Source organism: Dromiciops gliroides, chromosome 3, assembly GCF_019393635.1.
Source record: "Dromiciops gliroides isolate mDroGli1 chromosome 3, mDroGli1.pri, whole genome shotgun sequence".
NCBI classification, from domain to species: domain Eukaryota; kingdom Metazoa; phylum Chordata; class Mammalia; order Microbiotheria; family Microbiotheriidae; genus Dromiciops; species Dromiciops gliroides.
In genome coordinates this window covers 127302319-127310643 of record NC_057863.1, presented here as the reverse complement: position 1 = coordinate 127310643, position 8325 = coordinate 127302319, and positions in this window count along the sequence as shown.

The window sequence follows — 8325 nt, the reverse complement described above, 5'->3', positions numbered from 1 at the left end:
AAGAAGGGGATAGTCATGGTAAACAATTTCTCCAGATACAGCAGGGGAAGGTGGGTCTGGGCATTAGTAGACATAGCTATGGCATAATCAGTACTTGGACTGCTTTCAGTACTTGGACTGATCTGATGCAGACTATAACATCTCAACTCTAGCCATTATAAGTCTCCCAAGCAGTAATTGCCTAGGTGGACCCAGGAGGCACTAAATGCTTTTACTTTGGTTGTGATGGATGCCAGGGAGGATGGAAGGAATTTCTATTGAATATGAGTAGTTGTGGGAAATCTTTAGCCAGGAATCAGTTGTCCCAATTTCATGTTTAGGAAGTGTCCCATTGACCTCCTATCTAGCACTTTCCCACCTTGTGGGTAAATTCACACATTTAATGAATAAGCGATACATACTGATATGGGGGGAAATGGGGTATGGGTTAGATCAGGGGTTGGGGTTCTTAGGAATTCCTCTTTAAAGAATTACACCCTCTAGCACACAAAAGTAGTTAGAATAAGGTGATAGTTTATTTAGGAGCAAGAGAAGGGAATGGTGGGGGGAGAGAAACCATGAAAGAAATCCTTGGACTTTTCTTGCGGAGATTGGCATAAAGCACATGGCTCAGAGGTACCAAATCTCCTCGAACAGGAGAATGGAAGGTACTTTTATAGAGGACTGATTGGGGTGGACCATCTGCCTGTGAAAAGTTCCTTTAGTGAAGGAGGACCATCCCCCACAGGTGGTAGCTGGGGGAATTGGGTGAGGAGTGGCTATGGATCCCTCTTCAGAACACAAAGGCTGAAGCCACACCCAAATTTATCTCCCCAGGGTAAGGGAGACCAGAATGTAGGGTAGGAATCAGAAGCTAGCTCAGTCCGATCAGGTTCAGCTTATCTCTCTAGGCATTATCTGTCCTCTTGGTTTAGTCTCTCAAGGAGAAGTTTCCTTGATGTGCCCCAGAGAACTTCTGGGGTGCTCTGCACCCCATGACAATACTTTATGAGAATAGATCCCCAGGTGGATAGTAACCAGAGGTTCATTTGACCATCCCAATCACCAATAGAATAGCATCTATTTTTGTTGTTTTTCTCAAGAAGTTGATGTAGGAGGCAAAAAAGGGTTAATAGAAAAACCTAAGACCCAAGCAGGCAAATTGTACCCCTGTATCTACTATTTTAAAATCTGAAAATGATACTAACTGATCTTTTTTCATCAACTTTCCCAAATACATTCCTCTCTACTTCCCAACAGTTATCTCTTATAATGAAGAATTAAGAGAGACAGTTTGAATAATTAATCAACATATCAAACAAGTCTGACAGTAAATGCAATGTCTGCAAAAAAAGAGAGGAAGATGCTTTTTTTCATCTCTTTTCTAGGGCCTAGCTGGTCATTACAATATCCACTTTCAGTTTTTTGTTGTTATATTTACATTATTGTACAGATAAGTCCCCACTAGTATGAATAATAAATTCCCTGAAGTGGTCACATTTTTTTTAATTGCACTGCATATTTCTATTGGGCTAGAACCAACGATCATATCTTATTTTGATTATAATTTCAAATAGCATGAATTCAAACACATGTGACTACTTCAGGAAATTCCTTATTTGCACTAATGGGACTTAGTTGTAGTTAGTATGTGTATGTTTTCCTGGTTCTCCTTTAGGTTTACTCTTTTTCAATTGAAATGACTTCCTGTGCATCTCTAAATTCCTTATATTTACTGGGGTTTTTAAATCTAGTAATACTCATTCCATTCATGAATAGTAATAGCATTTTTCTAGGGGATAATAAAATACTTTATATGTTATTTCATTTGAATTGAACCACAATTTGTTTATTTCCCAATTAAAGTGAATTGTGCTTCCAGTTCTTTACTACTAGAAGATGTGCTACTATAAATATTTTGTTATATTTGGAACCTTTCTTTCTATCATTGACCTCCTAAGGAATATGTTTGTAGTAGTAGACTCTCTGGGTCAATTAATATAGACATTTTAGTCAATTTCTTAGCATAATTCACAATTGTTTTCCCAAACAGTTATACCAATTCAAAGTCCAACAACAGGATATTAGTATGCAATATCTTTCAGCAGCTTCTCCAACATTGATTATTTACAACTTTTGTCTTCTTTGACAGTTTGCCAAGTATGAGGAAAAACTTCAGGTTGTTTCCTTGGCATTTCTCTTATTATTAATAATTTGGACCATTCTTTCATGTGGTTGTTAATATTTCCTGCATCTACTTCTAAAGCCTAGATGAAATAACTTTTGAAACCACACCCATCTCTTATTGATCTTAGATATTTTGGCTATAGTTAAGTCAGCACAGTTCTATACCAAGCTGGACTTGGGAGGAGCATATAGGCTTTTTAATAAATAAGAAAATGAAGGGGGCAGGTAGGTGGTGCAGTAGATAAAACAGCGGCCCTGGATTCAGGAGTACCTGAGTTCAAATCTGGCCTCAGACACTTGATACTTACTAGTTGTGTGACCCTGGGCAAGTCACTTAATCCCCATTGCCCTGAAAAAAAAATAAACAAACAAACAAACCAATAAATAAATGAGGAGATGAGAAGAAGGTGGCCTTTCAAATCTAGCCTGTATAATATAAATATGTGTTAATTCCATTAGGGTATATACCTTAACCACATTTGATGAATAAAGGTTTATTAGTCCTTCTTGATTGACTAATTCAATGTCATTCTAAATTTTTTCCCCTGTTGTGAATAGGAATATATGGCTCAAGTTGTAGTCACCTGGCTGCCTTACCACAGTTTATGTTGTAGCTGGAGAAGTATATTTTCCACCAGAAATAGTGATTTGTGCTGGGTCAAGTGAATTATAAATGAATCCAAAGTATCCACAGGCTAGGGTTTACCAGTAAGGGATGGCAGACTTTTATAGACAATTCATTCTAAAATACTAAAGGCTCAGGATTACCCTTCCATGATTGCTAAGGATAGGGATATCATATAAATAGAACATTGAACCACAGAATCTTTTTGGAATTTACATGACTGTGTCCTTGCATACCTACGAACCCAAGTTTCCCATTCTTACATACAAAACCCATTCCCATTCAATACAGATACCTCAGGGCTTGTTTTTGACTCAGAGTCTGTCAGAAAAGGGAGAGAGAGTACAAAATGAGTCCATATATCTCGAGGTTACATATTATTTCCATCAGTTGAATTTAGCACAAAAGAATCATACTGTGATTGACAAGGTTTTCTATAAAAGCTGTAATGAGGATATGGTTGCACAATGATGAGGAAGCTAAGTTATGCACCCAGTCATGGTCTTAATGGACCACAAGCTCAGTCACAATGCCTGGAAAAAAATAAATGCTTAATAAATGCTCGTTGACTCATTGACAGATCTTATCGAAACATTTTTATTTTATTTTCTCCAAGCAATTCACAAGAAACACCCTTACTATCACAAGGATCTGAGGTAAATTGATTATTAATCTCCCTGTGTATGTAGTAAAGCAGTCAGGAAACAGAAACAACCCAGCTGGAGTTCTTCTAAGAACAGATCATAGTAGCATTGCCCTTTGAAAGGAAGCCTTGTGAAATCACCATAAAGTCCTATGGAAGGTCTAGTGGGAATCACTCCCCAGGTCTTGGGCCTTAAGGAGATAGTCTACATGGTGCAGTTAAAAATTCAAGGCACATACACAGTCCCTAGTCATGATTATATAACAGAGATCTTCAACAAGGACATAGGTGGCACTAGGATGGAACTCAACACACTTCCCTGATTGCCTAAATATGATAAAGCCTGCCTCTCATGATGTGAGGAACTAGATATAAAAAAGCACCAAGAAAGAGACATGGCTTTTCAGATATAATTATTCCTGGGCTGCCCTGGTTGCATTTCAGTGGGAAACTAGGGGACTAAAGTGCTGTGTTTTATGTTTCTCCATTAAGTATGCATGTGATATTGTTTTCTAGTAAAAGAGGTTCGAAGTATTGGGCCTTCTCTTCCCCATATGTTTCATTAACAACCAACCAATAAACAAGCATATCAAACCCAATAGATTCCAACCCTGCAATTGGGATCTAGCCAGAAACAGAAGGTTGAGATCCAAAAATTTAGTTTCATTGCATAACTGGTGACCTGATTGGACAGATATATTCAAGGCCATAATCTGTGTTAACGCATGAAAATACTCTAATAAAGGAAATGGGAACTATTTACAGCTGTCAGTCACACCTCCTTGACCTTATATGTAGTGAAGCTTCATATTAGAACTCATTTACAAACTGTACTGAAAGCAGTTGATTTGTCAAGAAAGTTCCACTCGGTCCTTTGTATATACCTGCTCTCTGCTACATATATACTGTGGTAGTTTTTAATTAATTAATTATTTTTTTAATGTTAGTGAGGCAATTGGGTTAAGTGACTTGCCCAAGGTCACACAGCTAGTAAGTGTTAAGTGTCTGAGGCCGGATTTGAACTCAGGTCCTCCTGACTCCAGGGCCGGTGCTCTATCCACTGCGCCACGTAGCTGCCCCCTGTGGTAGTTTTTAAAGGGGGATATTTTACAGGAACATAGGCTTCCCTTTCAAATTGCCTCAGATAGGAGGCCTCCAGTTTACAGTCAAGTTCTGGTGAGGACTTAAAAAGAAATGAGTAATGTCTTTGACTACCTGTGAGAGTCAGTGTGGTTCAATATAAAAAACAAAAATCATTGAATTGAAAGAGAACCTACATTCAAATCTAGGTTGCTACTTATGACCTATATGATCTAAAGCAAATTACTTAACCTCTCTGCCCTCAGTATCATTTGTAAAGTGACAAGGTTGAACAAATAACCTCTAAGGTGCCTTCCAACTCTAAATCTATCTATGAAACAAGAATTAACTTCAAGGGTCTGAACACCTGCTGCAAGATAGAGCAGAAAGAGTGAGTAGAAAGAGGACACAATGAGCACCATTCCCTGGAATAGCAGAGAACTGAGTAAGGCCGAGCTAAGTCAGCACCATAGCCTTGAAAAATGTGTAGTCATTACATTCAAATACCATCATTTGTTCAGGCAGCTAAAACCGGTCTGCATTGTAATTCCATCATGTGTATGCAAAGGACACCCAGAGAGATTTAAGGGGAAAGGATGCTTTTGGCACTGTTGCCAGCAGTTATTAGACTGGCTGCTGTCATGGACTTCTGTGGCAGACTTGTTTATGTGTAGAGAACAGTAGAAACCCTGGTAAGCCTCCAGGGCATGAGAAGTGCCTGGATGCATTGTTTGGAATTCCTAGGAGAATTTTCTGATGGTAGTGCTTCTCTACCTCTCCCTTGGTATGCTGACCCCTGGGGAAGAGGCCCAGGGAACTATGTGTGACATTTTCCCTCCCTCTGGACATTTGTGTGCTGTGACTACCACTTGGTACCTCTCTGGTGATTACAGTGTCAGCTTTGAAGAACAGTCAAATCTGTGATAACAACAGCTTTCTGGGATAGCTGAGGCTGCCTTTCTGAGATGGAAACTGACACTGTCCTGGCAAACTTGAGAGTTGCAGATATGACTCCCCTGCCTTTTTCCTCTTTAGTTCTGTTTGGACTTCACATGGTGAGAACTCTATACACACATGGCAATAACTGTCTATCTACATGGTGAAATTCTATTATTTGCAAGTACCACCTTCAAAGGGTGGGATTTTTGATAGTTTGATACTGTTATACACCACACTCTGAAGGAACTGAAAAGAAATGAACACGTAGGTATATGCTAATGTGAGTGAGATTTTCCCCACCCCTCAGATATTAGTGATTCAACTATGATAATAATCAGTATATAGACAAAGGATTGTAGCTTGACATATTAAGGTATTCTTCTAGTGGATTAAGCTAGCTGAAATAGAGTAATTGCTAAGATAGTCAGATAAAATAGTTGAAGCTTGTTCCTGTCCCTCTATATGGCTAGGAAGCTAATAAGTCTAATTTCCATTGTTATGCCTATTGTATGGTTAGGCATCTACCAATGAGTTTAAAGGTCAGGTATCAAGAATAGTAACTTCAGAGCTAGAATTGTCCAATCTGGGCTTGAAGAAAGTCACCTACTGAAATATAGTAGACTCCACTATCTACATCTCTCCCACTTTCTCTCAGAAGTTCTCTACCCTGAAGATGAATTCTACACTTACACTTTCTTTCAGAAGTTTGGTTTTAGGAACCCAAATTCAGAAGTCATCTCGCACTTTCTTTCAGAAGTTTGCTAACATGATTGTGTTATGTGGCTCTTTGTTCACTACTATGATCATGTTTTGTGGATGCAGTGGGAGAAGTTGGTCTAAAAATAGTAATGTATAAATACATTCAAGCCCTGGTTGAGTATTAAACCCCTGGAACCCTAGGCTCAGGGTCTCTCAGGTCCTAGACCTTCCTGAGGCCAGCTTTATTGTGAGATAAGCCCTCTCTCAATAAACCTATCTCCCCATAACTTAGAGACTTCACTGTTTCTTTTCTTCATTGGACTTAGAAATTTTCATGACAGGGGGCAGCTAGGAGGCACAGTGGATAAAGCACAGGCCCTGGATTCAGGAGGACCTGAGTTCAAATCCAGCCTCAGACACTTGACACTTACTAGCTGTGTGACCCTGGGCAAGTAACTTCACCCTCATTGTCCTGCAAAAAAAAAAAAGGAAAAAAAAGAAAAGAAAAAAATTTTCATGACAATAGTAAGTCAAGGGATGCAGAATTTAGAATAAATATCAGTGTATTACTAGATTTCTCACTATGATTTCAGGAATGTTACCAAGAAAGATAGATACATGTTTTATAATCTTAAAAAAGGAATAAAAGTTATAATAGGGCTATGGAGGGCAGTATGTTGCTCAGGATGCGTTGGGTGTTATAGGAGAAATATTTCCTCTTAGTTCATGTGATGGATGGACCAATGCAAAAATTATAGAGGTAAAAATCTAGGTTTTATTATTATTCTCAAGCATAAATAGGTTCAGGCCTCAGAGAAAATCTGAAACCTTATTAGGACTTTAACAAGATTTCTTATGGTAAAAAAATTATATTTAAGTGACAGAGAAATAATTCATTTACATATCACAATCCTCTTAGATCATAAAAGTTAAGGATAGATCCATAATCTCATACTTCCTTCAATGTTATAAAAGTTGGAAAAACTTAAACAGAATGATAACTTCATATATCCCCTAAGGAAACAAACCTCCTCAAATAAACTCTATAAGTAATCTAAGTCAGGTTACAGATTAAATTACATTTAGAGTATTCTAAATACTCGAAAGGAGGAGGATTTACATGTCACCAACGAGTCAAGAAAAGTTGAAATTCTTTCTCTGGCTACTTATCTAAGGAATATTAAGACTCTGAAATCAATTTTCATACCCCATGGGACAGGTTTTGGTCAGATGAGGTTACTATTAACCAACAATTACAGGAGAAATAAAAATTCCCATAATATGGCATCTAGGGAAAAAGCCATTGGGAGGTAGAAGGGATGCTGAGGAGGAGCCTTTTGATGATGGATAACAGATAACAACATTTTGCCCATGACCATTAGTGTGTATGAAAAGGAAGAAAGATGCTGAATATTTCCCAGCTTCTGAAATTTTGAGTATGAGTCTCATTTCCTGAGAAAACTGCTTTGTTGCAGGGGATTTAGAGTCAAGAAATTTAGAATAGAAAAACTTTCTGTTAGATTTAGTTGAATATTATTTTTTTAATAAGGTATTTGATTTTTTTTCCCATTACATGTAAAGATAGTTCTCAACTTTTGTTTATACAAACTTTCCAATTTCAGATTTTTCTCCCTCCCTCCCCTCCCTTCCCCCTTCCCTAGACAGCAGGTAATCTGATATAGGATATATATATATATATATATATATATATATATATATATATATATATATATATATATATATATATATATATATACACACACACACATAATAACTTTAAACATATTTCTGCTGAATATTATTTTTAATGAGATTGTATGGTGTAAAAGATTTAGGATCAGAAGACCTAGCTTCAAATCCTGGATCTGTGTGATACTGGAAAAGTCACTTCATTGTTCTTGGCATGACCAATTCTGAAAAGCCATGCTCAGGTAAATCAACCTGGAGTCTTCACTGAATATCCTTGTTGAATATCTTTCCCATACTATGGCTGAGTAACTGTCCTTTTGTTAATTGTTGAAAAGATCCATGTCTCATTTTGTTCCAATATCAGCTTAAAACTACCTGAGTTAGGTCTAGTTCACAACAAAGGATCAACATTATTCTGGGTTAGATGTCTTATTATCTTCAAAATAAAAATGTTTACAAAAAAACAGGAAGTGGTTTAAGACTA